Here is a 15,081-nt window from a genome sequence, read left to right as displayed (position 1 = left end):
ACATTCCCCTAGCTGGGCATCTGGGACAAATGAAAACTTGGGACAGGCTTGTTCCCTTGTTTCATTGGCCTAGAATGTCTGAGGACACAAAAGATTTTTGTAAGTCCTGTGAAACCTGTCAAGCCAGTGGCAAGACAGGTGGCACTCCAAAGGCACCCCTTATCCCACTGCCTGTGGTTGGGGTTCCCTTTGAAAGGGTAGGGGTTGACATAGTTGGCCCCTTTGACCCTCCTACTGCTTCAGGCAATAGGTTTATCTTGGTGGTAGTGGACCATGCCACAAGATATCCTGAAGCTATTCCTTTAAGGACCACTACAGCTCCTGCAGTGGCAAAGGCCCTCCTGGGAATATTTTCCAGGGTGGGCTTCCCAAAGGAAGTAGTATCAGACAGGGGACGCAATTTCATGTCTGCATACATAAAGGCCATGTGGAAGGAGTGTGGTGTAACTTATAAATTCACTACACCCTATCATCCACAAACAAATGGACTGGTGGAGAGATTTAACAAAACTCTCAAAGGCATGATTATGGGTCTCCCTGAAAAACTCTGCAGGAGATGGGATATCCTTTTACCATGCCTCCTTTTTGCCTACAGGGAGGTACCCCAGAAAGGAGTGGGCTTCAGCCCCTTTGAACTTCTTTTTGGACACCCTGTTAGGGGTCCACTCACACTTGTAAAGGTGGGTTGGGAACAACCTTTAAAAGCTCCTAAGCAGGATATTGTGGATTATGTACTTGGCCTCAGATCAAGGATGGCTGAGTATATGAAAAAGGCCAGCAAGAACCTTCAGGCCAGCCAAGAGCTCCAGAAACAATGGCATGATCAGAAGGCTGTTTTGGTTCAGTACCAACCAGGGCAGAAAGTGTGGGTCTTGGAGCCTGTGGCCCCAAGAGCACTCCAAGATAAATGGAGTGGACCCCCACACAATTGTTGAGAAAAAGGGTGAAGTCACCTATTTAGTTGACTTAGGCACTGCAAGGAGTCCCCTTAGGGTACTCCATGTAAACCGCCTGAAACCCTACCATGACAGGGCTGATCTCACCCTGCTCATGGCAACTGATGAGGGACAGGAAGAAGACAGTGATCCTCTACCTGATCTCTTCTCTTCCACAGAACAAGATGCTCTTGTGGAAGGTGTAGTTTTGGCTGATTGTCTTACTGCTGAGCAGAAAGACCATTGCATAAATCTCCTAGATCAATTCTCTGAACTCTTCTCTACTGTGCCAGGTACCACTTCTTGGTGTGAGCACACTATAGATACTGGAGACAGCTTGCCTGTCAAAAGTAAGATCTATAGGCAGCCTGACCATGTCAGGGACTGCATAAAGCAAGAGGTGCAGAAAATGTTAGAACTAGGAGTGGTTGAGCACTCTGAAAGTCCATGGGCTTCTCCTGTGGTACTTCTACCAAAACCCGATTCCAAAGATGGAAAGAAGGAAATGCGGTTTTGTGTAGACTATAGAGGTCTCAACCTGGTAACCAAAACGGATGCTCACCCTATACCCAGGGCAGATGAGCTCATAGATACACTGGCATCTGCCAAGTATCTAAGCACTTTTGATTTGACTGCAGGGTATTGGCAGATCAAATTATCAGAAGATGCTAAACCTAAAACAGCATTTTCAACCATTGGAGGACATTACCAGTTCACTGTAATGCCTTTTGGTTTGAAAAATGCACCTGCCACTTTTCAGAGGTTGGTGAACACAGTCCTGCAAGGGCTGGAAGCTTTCAGTGCAGCATATTTGGACGATATAGCTGTCTTTAGCTCCAGCTGGGATGATCACCTGGTCCACCTATGGAAAGTTTTGGAGGCCCTGCAAAAGGCAGGCCTCACTATCAAGGCTTCAAAGTGCCAGATAGGGCAGGGTAAGGTGGTTTATCTGGGACACCTTGTTGGTGGGGAACAGATTGCACCACTTCAGGGGAAAATCCAAACAATTATTGATTGGGTTCCCCCTACCACTCAGACTCAGGTGAGAGCCTTCCTAGGCCTCACTGGGTATTACAGGAGGTTCATTAAGAACTATGGCTCCATTGCAGCCCCTCTTAATGACCTCACATCCAAGAAAATGCCTAAAAAGGTATTATGGACAGCAAACTGTCAGAAAGCTTTTGAGGAGCTGAAGCAGGCCATGTGCTCTGCACCTGTCCTGAAAAGCCCTTGTTACTCTAAAAATTTCTATGTCCAAACTGATGCATCTGAATTAGGAGTAGGGGCAGTCCTATCACAACTTAATTCTGAGGGCCAGGATCAACCTGTTGCTTTTATTAGTAGGAGGTTGACCCCTAGAGAAAAGCGTTGGTCTGCCATAGAGAGGGAGGCCTTTGCTGTGGTCTGGGCTCTGAAGAAGTTGAGGCCATACCTGTTTGGCACTCACTTCATTGTTCAGACAGACCACAAACCTCTACTTTGGCTAAAACAAATGAAAGGTGAAAATCCTAAATTGTTGAGGTGGTCCATATCCCTACAGGGAATGGACTATACAGTGGAACATAGACCTGGGAGTAGCCACTCCAATGCAGATGGACTCTCCAGATATTTCCACTTAGACAATGAAGACTCATGAGGTCATGGCTAGTCTTATTGTCCTTCGTTTGGGGGGGGGGGGGGTTGTGTAGGAAAGTACCATCTTGCCTGGCATGTTACCCCCATTTTTCACTGTATATATGTTGTTTTAGTTGTATGTGTCACTGGGACCCTGTTCTCCAGGGCCCCAGTGCTCATAAGTGTGCCTGAATGTGTTACCTGTGTAGTGACTAACTGTCTCACTGAGGCTCTGCTAATCAGAACCTCAGTGGTTATGCTCTCTCATTTTTCAAATTGTCACTAACAGGCTAGTGACCAATTTTACCAATTTACATTGGCTTACTGGAACACCCTTATAATTCCCTAGTATATGGTACTGAGGTACCCAGGGTATTGGGGTTCCAAGAGATCCCTATGGGCTGCAGCATTTCTTTTGCCACCCATAGGGAGCTCTGACAATTCTTACACAGGCCTGCCACTGCAGCCTGAGTGAAATAACGTCCACGTTATTTCACAGCCATTTTACACTGCACTTAAGTAACTTATAAGTCACCTATATGTCTAACCTTTACCTGGTAAAGGTTAGGTGCAAAGTTACTTAGTGTGAGGGCACCCTGGCACTAGCCAAGGGGACCCCACATTGTTCAGGGCCAATTCCCTGGACTTTGTGAGTGCGGGGACACCATTACACGCGTGCACTACATATGGGTCACTACCTATATGTAGCTTCACAATGGTAACTCCGAATATGGCCATGTAACATGTCTAAGATCATGGAATTGCCCCCTCTATGCCATCCTGGCATTGTTGGCACAATTCCATGATCCCAGTGGTCTGTTGCACAGACCCTGGTACTGCCAAACTGCCTTTCCTGGGGTTTCACTGCAGCTGCTGCTGCCGCCAACCCCTCAGACAGGTTTCTGCCCCCCTGGGGTCAAGCCAGGCTTGTCCCAGGATGGCAGAACAAAGGACTTCCTCTGAGAGAGGGTGTTACACCCCCTCCCTTTGGAAAATGGTGTGAAGGGAGGGGAGGAGTAGCCTCCCCCAGCCTCTGGAAATGCTTTCTTGGGCACAGATGTGCCCAATTCTGCATAAGCCAGTCTACACCGGTTCAGGGACCCCTTAGCCCTGCTCTGGCGCGAAACTGGACAAAGGAAAGGGGAGTGACCACTCCCCTGGCCTGCACCTCCCCTGGGAGGTGTCCAGAGCTCCTCCAGTGTGCTCCAGACCTCTGCCATTTTGGAAACAGAGGTGCTGCTGGCACACTGGACTGCTCTGAGTGGCCAGTGCCACCAGGTGACATCAGAGACTCCTTCTGATAGGCTCCTTCAGGTGTTAGTAGCCTATCCTCTCTCCTAGGTAGCCAAACCCTCTTTTCTGGCTATTTAGGGTCTCTGTCTCTGGGGAAACTTTAGATAACGAATGCAAGAGCTCACCAGAGTTCCTCTGCATCTCTCTCTTCACCTTCTGCCAAGGAATTGACTGCTGACCGCGCTGGAAGCCTGCAACACTGCAACAAAGTAGCAAAGACGACTACTGCAACTCTGTAACGCTGATCCTGCCGCCTTCTCGACTGTTTTCCTGGTGGTGCATGCTGTGGGGGTAGTCTGCCTCCTCTCTGCACTAGAAGCTCCGTAGAAATCTCCCGTGGGTCGACGGAATCTTCCCCCTGCAACCGCAGGCACCAAAAAGCTGCATTACCGGTCCCTTGGGTCTCCTCTCAGCACGACGAGCGAGGTCCCTCGAGTCCAGCAACTCTGTCCAAGTGACTCCCACAGTCCAGTGACTCTTCAGTCCAAGTTTGGTGGAGGTAAGTCCTTGCCTCACCTCGCTAGACTGCATTGCTGGGAACCGCGACTTTTGCAGCTACTCCGGCCCCTGTGCACTTCTGGCGGAAATCCTTTGTGCACAGCCAAGCCTGGGTCCACGGCACTCTAACCTGCATTGCACGACTTTCTAAGTTGATCTCCGGCGACGTGGGACTCCTTTGTGTAACTTCGGGTGAGCACCGTTTCACGCATCCTCGTAGTGCCTGTTTCTGGCACTTCTCCGGGTGCTACCTGCTGCTAAGAGGGCTCCATGTCTTGCTCGATGTCCCCTCTACCTCCTGGTCCAATTTGCGACCTCCTGGTCCCTCCTGGGCCACAGCAGCATCCAAAAACGCTAACCGCACGATTTGCAGCTAGCAAGGCTTGTTGGCGTTCTTTCGGCGGGAAAACACTTCTGCACGACTCTCCACGGCGAGAGGGATCCGTCCACCAAAGGGGAAGTCTCTAGCCCTTTTCGTTCCTGCAGAAACCTCAGCTTCTTCTGTTCAGTAGAAGCTTCTTTGCACCCACAGCTGGCATTTCCTGGGCATATGCCCATCTCCGACTTGCTTGTGACTTTTGGACTTGGTCCCCTTGTTCCACAGGTACCCTAGATTGGAAATCCACCGTTGTTGCATTGTTGGTTTGTGTCTTTCCTGCATTATTCCTCTATCACGACTTCTTTGTCCTTGGGGGAACTTTAGTGCACTTTGCACTCACTTTTCAGGGTCTTGGGGAGGGCTAATTTTCTAACTCTCACTATTTTCTAATAGTCCCAGCGACCCTCTACAAGGTCACATAGGTTTGGGGTCCATTCGTGGTTCGCATTCCACTTTTGGAGTATATGGTTTGTGTTGCCCCTATCCCTATGTGTCCCCATTGCATCCTATTGTAACTATACATTGTTTGCACTGTTTTCTAAGACTATACTGCATATTTTTGGTATTGTGTACATATATCTTATGTATATTTCCTATCCTCTCACTGAGGGTACACTCTGAGATACTTTGGCATATTGTCATAAAAATAAAGTACCTTTATTTTTAGTATAACTGTGTATTGTGTTTTCTTATGATATTGTGCAAGTGACACTTGTGGTACTGTAGTAGCTTCACACGTCTCCTAGTTCAGCCTAAGCTGCTCTGCTAAGCTACCATTATCTATCAGCCTAAGCTGCTAGACACCCTATACACTAATAAGGGATAACTGGGCCTGGTGCAAGTACCCCTAGGTACTCACTACAAGCTTATTTACTTTCTCATTATTTATCTCTTTTTGACAGTTTTCAATATAGCGTTCATTATTACCACATTTTGTTCTATTACAAAAACCCTAATTAATGTGTTGTCTATTTCTTGTACAATAAAAACATTCAGTCATTACAAACTCCACTACACTTCAAACATTGCATACATACCATTTTCACCAACTCATATCACTCATAACAAACATTCATCTGCCCCCCAAATGTTCTTATTAAACCAACAAGATTGTTATTTTTTTCGTCTGCAATTTTTCATCATAGCTTGGTGGCTCAGCAGACAGTCCGGGCATGTTACAGTGGAGTAATTAATTCCTGACACCTTCTTCAGGACATAAACCAGAATATCTTCCTTCCACCAAGGATGTGGGGTTTGTTCTAAATATGATATAAGCATTCTTTCCATAAGAGTCAGTGCACACTAAAACCAAGTTACTTTCAAATTACAAACGTATTCTTCCAATTTATTAATGATGTTACACAAAATACACCACATTCCCAGTTTCTTTAGTTCACTTCCTCTCACCAGCACCATAATATTCATCACAAATTACAAACTTATTCTTCCACCTTACTTATGATGTTACAAAAAATACACCACTTCCACCACATTCCCAATTTCTTTGATTCAGTTCTTCTCACCAGCACCATGATATCCATCACAAATAATCTCCCAGTGTTATGTGCAGTGCCCTAAATACAGAGTATGTGTTGCCAATTATAATTTGTTGAGGAATTCAATTATGACCTTTTTACTCTTTATATACTCTTAAAAGAATAGGAAAAAGGCCTAGATTTGGATTGCTAATTATTTAAAAGACTAAGGAATCTAATTATGGTGCACATTTGTATTGTGCTTTTGGACGAGGTCTGAGGGCTATGTTTATTACATATGTACCTTGCTTCCACACTACTTGGGTGTTTTTTGGGTGCAGAATTATAACTGTAGGATTTTCAAATTATTATGAGCATGTTATACTCTGCCAAGCGATAAAAAAAAGAGACAACCTAGGGATATGGCACACTGTCTGGTCTAGCCTCTGGACTTCTTTAAGAATCTGCATGGGCTCCAAGATGGCGCCCGAGTTGCAGTTACTATTATGTGACCTCAGAGCAGCTCTCTTCCAGGGAGGTCCTCCAGACCTTGAGGATTTTCACATGTTTTCAACTGTCCGACTGCAGGGGTCTTATATTTACGAATGCCTACGATAGGACAGTTGGTCTCTCTTATACACGTTATGTGAGAATGGAAACCAGAAGTATTGAAATTAAGTAGGACAGATATGCTGTATATTAAGAACGGTGTATACAATAGGTGTATGTGCAGCATTATTAGGGGTTTTGACAACTTGCTAAATTGGGATGCTGCAATTGACTCTTTGCTTGGTAATTTAGCAACAAAACCTCAGTCATTTTTCTGATTATCTAACAAGTGGGCTGACATATGTACACTGAGAATATGTAAGAGGTTGGATAGCGTGGAGTGTCTATCCAAGGACAGCTATGCTAATAGTTATATAATGATTTGTTCTAGCACATGTATCCTTGGTCACATCTATCCTTATAGAATAAATGGTTACCCATGTGTGCCAACTTAGATCCAGAATGTACATAGAGGCACATTGGTAAGTGTGCGGAAGTCCTATGACTATTCATTGGGATGTTTCATTTTTGGCAGCAAGGCATATTCTTTGGTGTGGGAAGAAACTAGAACCATTAAGTAGTTGATTGGAAACATCGATAATTCCCATATGGCAAAATAAATCATTCTAGGAGATATTTAAGGACAGAACTGCAGATCAATTGGAAAATAAATTTCCACACCAGTAAATATACTATATTCTAGACAATACACTAGTGTTTTAAAAGATATAATGTGACTAGTATCTGATCCGCATGTCCTTTTTGTGCTTAGGACACAGATATCCATGAGTGTTTACATGAAAAAATCCTATTGCTGCTCTAAACCTGTGGTCTAAGCAAGAAGGTGGGGACCAGCCAAAAGAGATATGATGGCTATATGTAAGATCAACTGTCCTAACATATGTACTTCATATTATAGAACCATGGGTGATGTACTTGGTATGTGAGGACAGCACATGCTAGCACACTGGATAGAGAAGATTGAATTCTGTATTTACATCAGAGCAAATAACACTGGGATGTTATTGGTGATGGATTTTAAGGACCTGGTGGGAGGAGGTGAATTAAAGAAATTGGAAATCTGGTGGGTGCAGTGTACGTTTTTGTGACATGACAAGTAAGGAGGAAGAATATGTTTATAATGTGAAGTAACTTGGTGTTAGTGTGCCCTGCCCCTTATGTAAAGAATGTGTGTATTGTATTTAGAACAAAGCCCCACATCCTTGGTGGAAAGAAGATATGCTGGTTTAGGTCTTGAAGAAGGTGGTCGGAAATTAATGGCTCCAATGAAACGTGTGTTGACCATCTGCTGAGTTCCTAAGTTATTACACATCAATTGTGGAAGAAAAAAAAAATAATGATCTCCTTTTTGGGTTGCTGAGGAAATTTGGGGGCACATGGATCTTTGTTACACGTGTGTAGGGGTTGGAGAGAATGGTATGTATGTAAGGTTTTACAGTGTAATTGGGTTTGCTATGATTGACTATTGTTTTTATTACAAAAGAAATATACAATAAATGAATTATGTTTTTTGCAACGAAATGTGGAGATGAATTTATACTGAAAATTGTCAAACAAAAAAATAATGAGAAAGCAAATAAGTGTATAAAAATCATAGTTTAGTCATTAAATATTTTGTGAATCGGTGTCGGTAGCAATGCATGTTAAGCAGCAATGGTTTGTTGATTTTGAGAACACATGAAGTAGTGATCTCATTCAAAGTCTGACATCTGGGACAACCGATCAAACATGATTTGGGGGAACTTTTTATGCCTTTTCCAAATTGTGCGCAAGAGCCGTACAAGCTGTAGGAGGCTGGCCTGGCTTATAGTGGGTACCTGATGGTACTTACACCTTGTGACAGGTCCAGTTATCCCTTATTAGTAGATTAGTAGTGTTCTAGCAGCTTCGGCTGATAGAGGTAGCTATTGCAGAGCAGCTTAGGCTGAACTAGGAGACATGCAAAGCTCCTACTATACCACTTATATCATATAGGTACTATATCACAAGAAACACAATACTCAGAGTTACTAAAAATAAAGGTACTTTATTTTAGTGACAATGTGCCAAAAATATCTCAGAGGATATACTCCCTTAGGAGGTAAGTAAAATACACAAAATATACACAAAACCAAATCAGGTAAGTAAAACAGCCAGAAAGTAGTGCAAACACTGTAGAATACAATAGGATGCAATAGGCCTAGGATATACTAAGAAAGTGGAATGTGAACCACAAATGGACCCCTAGGCTAGTGTAGTGTGTAGAGGGTCGCTGGGAATGTAAGAAAACACTAAGGGTGTCCAAGATACCCCACCCCAAGACCCTAAAAAGTAGGAGTAAAGTACTATTATTTCCCCAGAAACAGACTAAAGTTGTGATAAAGGATTTTGCAAAGACCACAACAGACTGCAAAGTACTGAAGACGGATTCCTGGACCTGAGGACCTGTAAAGAAAGGGGACCAAGTCCAAGAGTCGTGAAAGTGTCCAGGGGGGGGCAGGAGCCCACTAAACCCCAGATAAAGGTGCAAAATGGATGGAAGAAGCTGAAGATTCTGCAACATCGAAAAGTGCTAGGAACTTCTCCTTCTTGCAGAAGATGTCCCGCTGAGTGCTGGAGGATGCAGAGTTGTCTCCTTAGCAAAATACCGCAAACAAGCCTTGTTAGTTGCAAGAGTCGCGGTTGAAGAAAAAGGGTGCTGCCCAGGCAGGACCAGGATGTCGCCACTTGGGAAAGGAGACAGAGGGGGCCCTCAGCAACGTAGAGAGCCCACACACAAGCCAGAAGCACCCGCAGAAGTCCTTGAACACAGGTTCAAGAAGTCTGAACACAGCAGTCGTCTCAACATTACAAAAGAGGGTCCTACGACGCTGGAGATCAACTCAGGGAGCTGTGCATCGCAGGACAGAGTGCTGGGGACCTAGGCTTGGTTGTGCATGCAGGATTTCATGGAAATGTGCACAGAAGCCCTTGTAGCTGCAGTTCACACGGTGCACAGGATTACTGTCTGGAGAGGGAAGGCAAGGACTTACCTCCTCCAAATTTGGACAGTTGGACCACTGGACAGTCTGGGTCACTTGGGTCGAGAGAAAGAAGAGGAATCCAGCCAATTGACTTCCTTAAAATGCCGAATTAATGGAAAGGTTGTGAGAACTTCAAACCAGGAGGCCTGGACCCTAAGCCTCCCAATATTTGAAATGCTAGGTAAAATGGTGGTGAGTTCTCACTTGAAAAATCATTAATAATGAGCACAATGCCTCAATAGTAGTTTATTTGCATCAAGAGAAAGAAGTCAGTTCCATGAAATTATAATTCTTGTTATTATGTAACAGTCTTTAAACAGAAAGTAAGATCCAAAGGTCAGCAACTCTGTAGTCCAATCAACCAGTTCCAAGGTTGGAAAAATATCACGTGAAAGTTTTCATTAGTGAAACAGCCAGGTTAGAAAAAGATCAAGTGGTACAATTCGATGGAGGAACAGCCAACACGTGTTTCGCCCCTTAAGCGGGTAAGCGGGGGCTTTTTCAAGGCTGTGAAAGATATGTATATGTACAGTATAAGTCACAAAGCAGGCAATGAAATTATCAAATTACAGGCTTGCTATCCATGCAAGTCATGCAGAGCAAAATGTGCTCCCTCTTGGTGAAAACTATAATAAAACGATGTGGTCCATAACACACTTCCAATAACGGGCCAAGTGCTAGAGTCATAAATAGAATGTAAGTGAAATAAGGCCATAAGTGAGATTAGCAGAACACATTTGACCACTTTTGGGTAAATTCAAAGACAGAAGAAAAAATGATATTATTATAAACCAATCTTAAGTGATGGGTGAGGAAAACGCATGCTGGCACTCACGTGATGTGAATTTTAATTTTAATTTTAACTATGACTCAGAAGGAATGCATGCGAGCAGATGCTAGTAAAGACACCCTGTGAAGAGAGATTTACATGATAGAAATAATGAGCTCTAAGGGATTGGTAACATACCCAATTCAAGGCATTGTGAGAAAACTTCTGGCATCTATTGTCAATAATTGCGAATAGTAATCTGAGCAAGAGAACAAGTTTTGAAAAATTCTCATTTGTAAGCAATATCTTATACCTAATACAAAAAAACCTTTAAGTACTCGGGTATTGGAAATAGCGGACTCTCCCCCATGAACCAAGGCACTAATATTTATAAAACGGTAATGTGAACATGGGTACATATCAGTGCAAGAAAAAGTCATAATATAACTAGTAAATGTGAGCGATATGCTCATAATGCACGGAAAACCATAAGAACCTATATAACCATATCACACAGGTGTAAAAGCCAACAGTGTGAATATAAGTAAACCACAGAAAAGAAGTAAGGTAGTATCTTGACTTGACCAGAATTAAATAAGTTAGGGCAACATGCTCTTAATCACATAAACCTTTTTCACGAAAGATGTTGCTCCCCGTTTCACAAAAGCACAATCTTTCAAGGAATAAATAACTAAGCTATGTAAAACAAATGCAAATTCACAGTAAATAAGGAATCGGTCAGTTGAATAGAGTTTTGTTACCTAAAGTCACAGTGAGCAAACAAATGGTCTCCGAGAAATCTCCCGCGTGTCCCGCGTTGAATCGCACTAGCACCGTATGGCTAGAACGCGGTGTTAACATCGAACGCGTCCTTTCGCCGTTTCGAGGACAACGAGACAGAGAAAGGGCACGGCATGCACGGTACAAATGAACAATGGCGGCCATATTGAAGGAGGTCAGTACGGCAGATAACCAAGAGGACCCACCACCTGTGTTCCAGGGGCCACGCTCGTCAGGATGAGAGGGGTCCCACAGTACAGGGGACGCTGAAGTTTGGTGCCTGCTGAAGCAGGGGGAAGATTCAGTCGACCCACAGAAGGATTTCTCCGTGGCTTCCAGTGCAGGATGAAGGCAGGCAGCCCCCAAAGCATGCACCACCAGGAAACAGTCGAGAAATCCAGCAGGATTAGGCGCTACAATGTCGCTGGTAGTCTTCTTGCTACTTTGTTGCAGTTTTGCAGGCGTCCTGGGGCAGTCAGCGGTCGATCCTTAGCAGAAGTCGATGAGAGGTATGCAGAGGAACTCTGGTGAGCTCTTGCAAGTCGTTATCTGAGGAAAAGCCCAGTGGAGAGACCCTAAATAGCCCTCGGAGGAGGTCTGGCCACAGTCAGGTGAGCACCTACCAGGAGGGGTCTCCGACGTCACCTGCTGGCACTGGCCACTCAGAGGCCTCCAGAGTGCCCTCACACCTCTGGATTCAAGATGGCAGAGGTCTGGGACACATTGGAGGAGCTCTGGGCACCACCCCTGGGGTGGTGATGGACAGGGGAGTGGTCACTCCCCTTTCCTTTGTCCAGTTTTGCGCCAGAGCAGGGACTGGGGGTTCCCTAAACCGGTGTGGACTGGCTTATGCAAGGAGGGCACCATTTGTGCCCTTCAAAGCATTTCCAGAGGCTGGGAGAGGCTACCCCTCCCCAGCCTTTAACACCTATCTCCAAAGGGAGAGGGTGTGACACCCTCTCTCAGAGGAAATTCTTTGTTCTGCCTTCCTGGGACTGGGCTGCCCAGACCCCAGGAGGGCAGAACCCTGTCTGTGGGTTGGCAGCAGCTGTAGCTGCAGAGAAAACCCCAGAGAGCTGGTTTAGCAGTACGTAAGGTCCATACTGGCGCCCCGGGGGTGCATGGAATTGGCTCCCCAATACCAGATTTGAATTGTGGGGACAATTCCATGATCTTAGACATGTTACATGGCCATGTTCGGAGTTACCATTGTGAAGCTACACATAGGTATTGACCTATATGTAGTGCACACGTGTAATGGTGTCCCCGCATTCACAAAGTCCGGGGAAATGGCCCTGAACTATGTGGGGGCACCTTTGCTAGTGCAAGGGTGCTCTCACACTTAGTAACTTTGCACCTAACCCTCAGCAAGTAAAGGTTAGACATACAGGTGACTTATAAGTTACTTAAGTGCAGTGAAAATGGCTGTGAAATAACGTGTGCGTTATTTCACTCAGGCTGCAATGGCAGTCCTGTGTAAAGGTTTGTCTGAGCTCCCTATGGGTGGCAAAAGAAATGCTGCAGCCTATAGGGATCTACTGGAACCCCAATACCCTGGGTACCTAGGTACCATATACTAGGGAATCATAAGGGTGTTTGTGTGCCAATTAAAATTGGTAAAAGTGGTCACTAGCCTATAGTGACAAATTTAAAGGCAGAGAGAGCATAAGCACTGCGGTTCTGGTTAGCAGAGCCTCAGTGACACAGTTAGGCACTACACAGGTATACGCATTCAGGCCACAAACAATGAGCACTGGGGTCCTGGCTAGCAGGATCCCAGTGAGACAGGCAAAAACAAACTGACATACATGTAAAAATGGGGGTAACATGCCAGGCAAGGTGGTACTTTCCTACACAAGCACTCCAAGAATGTCTTGCATGTCTTTCTAAATGGGTAATTACACTATAAGCCATTCACAAAGCGTTTTGTGATAGGTCTTTACTACTACCCAAAATAAATATTTTAGCAACCTTAGAATAACAAAATATTGAGGAAAAATTAGTTATGTAATACTTTATAGCACACTGCTGGGTGATAACCAGCTGTTAAAGGCCCAGAACCCAAGTTATAGACCCAAGCTTATGGCTCTGACCTATAACTAGGGAAAGGGCCTTTAACAACTAGTATAGCTCGGGCAGAATGGCTATACGGCCATTAGAACATTTCACCCCACTGAGGGTAGAATGCTATAAATTAAAAAATGAGAAACAGAAAGACAAACATTGGAATGTTGGAACAGAGAGCTTATACCAACAATTATAAGCCTGAGATAGTCCATTGTCTTCAATGGACCTCTCAACATTCCAATGTTCTAATTACACTTTACAGGTTTTATTCAGCTCATTCATGCTTGTTCTTAATTCAATAAGCAATGCTACAAGGATTATAACTTGTGACTTACAGGTAGTACAAGAGATGCACACGTATGATTTGCATGTTATGTGTAATACTTTCTAGCAGGCACATTAACCCTCAATGCTCTTTTATGTCAAGTTAATCCTATGACTAGACTGCGTACAGATTTCTACAGCAAGTGCATTAATCTCCTTAGTTAGCTCACTGTTACTGTACCCTGGAAATTGCCGGGTACACAAACATCTTTGCAACCAGTGCCATGCCCTATACAATATTGTAAAATGCAATCTCTTTGTGCATTGTTAGTTAAGCCAGAACATAAATACTAGCAGAGGGGTCCTTGCTGCCCATTTCTTTGGGCAAAGTTATTTAAAATCTATGTGTTAATTAACTGTGACACTCTGCTCCTCCTGGCTCCATCTCTTTCTGCTGCTACCCTGACCCAGAATTTATGAGATCCCAGAATTCTTTTCATCTGTATTCCCATTGCTGCTTGACTGTGGATTACTTTACACCTATCCCTTCAGGAGCACCCTCGCCGTACGTCTGCTGAGCCACAATTTGCCTGTTCGATTTGTGTTTTACCTTTTGGCATTGTTTCGTACTCCTAAGTGCCCCTCGCTCTCGTGCCTGAGCTTCATCCCCATTCAGCCCTGAGTGTATTTGCCCATCCGTAGGTATGTGCTCTTCCAACGCAACTAGGTGTACTCGTGCACCAGGGAAGTGCTCTTAACCACGCTTGGAAGTCCAAATGCATAGCGCCCTCTCCTGGCGCTGATTTTACTCGCGTCCAGGGTGTCATATATGTCATGCTGCAGCGTGTAGCACCGTACCCGAATTAAATGATAAGACGCGGTTGGGTAAAACGACACCCCCGTGCCTATTCTAAATTTCGTGCTAATCATACCTGTTGTACGCCTGTAGTCCCTCTCCTGTCAGTTTCACTGCTCTAGCTGAATCTCCCGCCACTAACTGACGTGCCTACGTAAGCAACGCCTGCTCCACGGAAAACCGAGTCAGCCCTTCTTCGAGCAGACAGAAGCAGTAGATCCCAGAGTCTAGCAACGTGGATGTGCTTTTATATAACCAGTGTGTTTTTTTTATATGATACGTTTTCTTGCTCCCAAAGCCTTAGCTTGCCCCTTTTGAAGGCATAATTACAAATTCTTTTGAAGCAACGGACTGCTAATTACCAAGCTGCATTTTTTTTAACTCTGCGGTTTCCCGTTTGTTTTACTGAAAGTGCTTAGATAATCTTTCGGAACTGTATTTTCGTGTTCATTTGAAGATACAGGAAATGACTGGTGTTGTTCAAGTGACTGTTACCCAGGTCACCGTACATTTACGAAACAAAAAAAAATGCATTTACATTATTAGACTCTAGAGGCCACACTTTAAGTGTTTTCAGAA

At 44.5% G+C, this 15,081-nt stretch overlaps 1 protein-coding gene across 2 annotated transcripts in view; it reads right to left on the bottom strand.

The window, feature by feature from the left end:
- GINS4 (GINS complex subunit 4) overlaps window positions 1-14,720 on the bottom strand; it is a 62,122-nt gene extending 47,402 nt beyond the window's left edge. Inside the window, exon 1 of one of the 2 annotated variants that reach the window (XM_069214073.1) lies at window positions 14,579-14,720. The gene's annotated coding sequence lies outside the window, so the exon portion shown is untranslated. Of the gene's footprint in view, window positions 1-10,733; window positions 10,783-14,578 lie in introns of those variants that run through there. The other variant, XM_069214074.1, reaches the window with a different exon arrangement.
- Between the last annotated feature and the right edge of the window lie 361 nt (window positions 14,721-15,081).

This window comes from Pleurodeles waltl, chromosome 11 (genome assembly GCF_031143425.1).
Source record: "Pleurodeles waltl isolate 20211129_DDA chromosome 11, aPleWal1.hap1.20221129, whole genome shotgun sequence".
Taxonomy (NCBI): domain Eukaryota; kingdom Metazoa; phylum Chordata; class Amphibia; order Caudata; family Salamandridae; genus Pleurodeles; species Pleurodeles waltl.
This window is presented reverse-complemented; position numbering and strand designations above follow the sequence as displayed.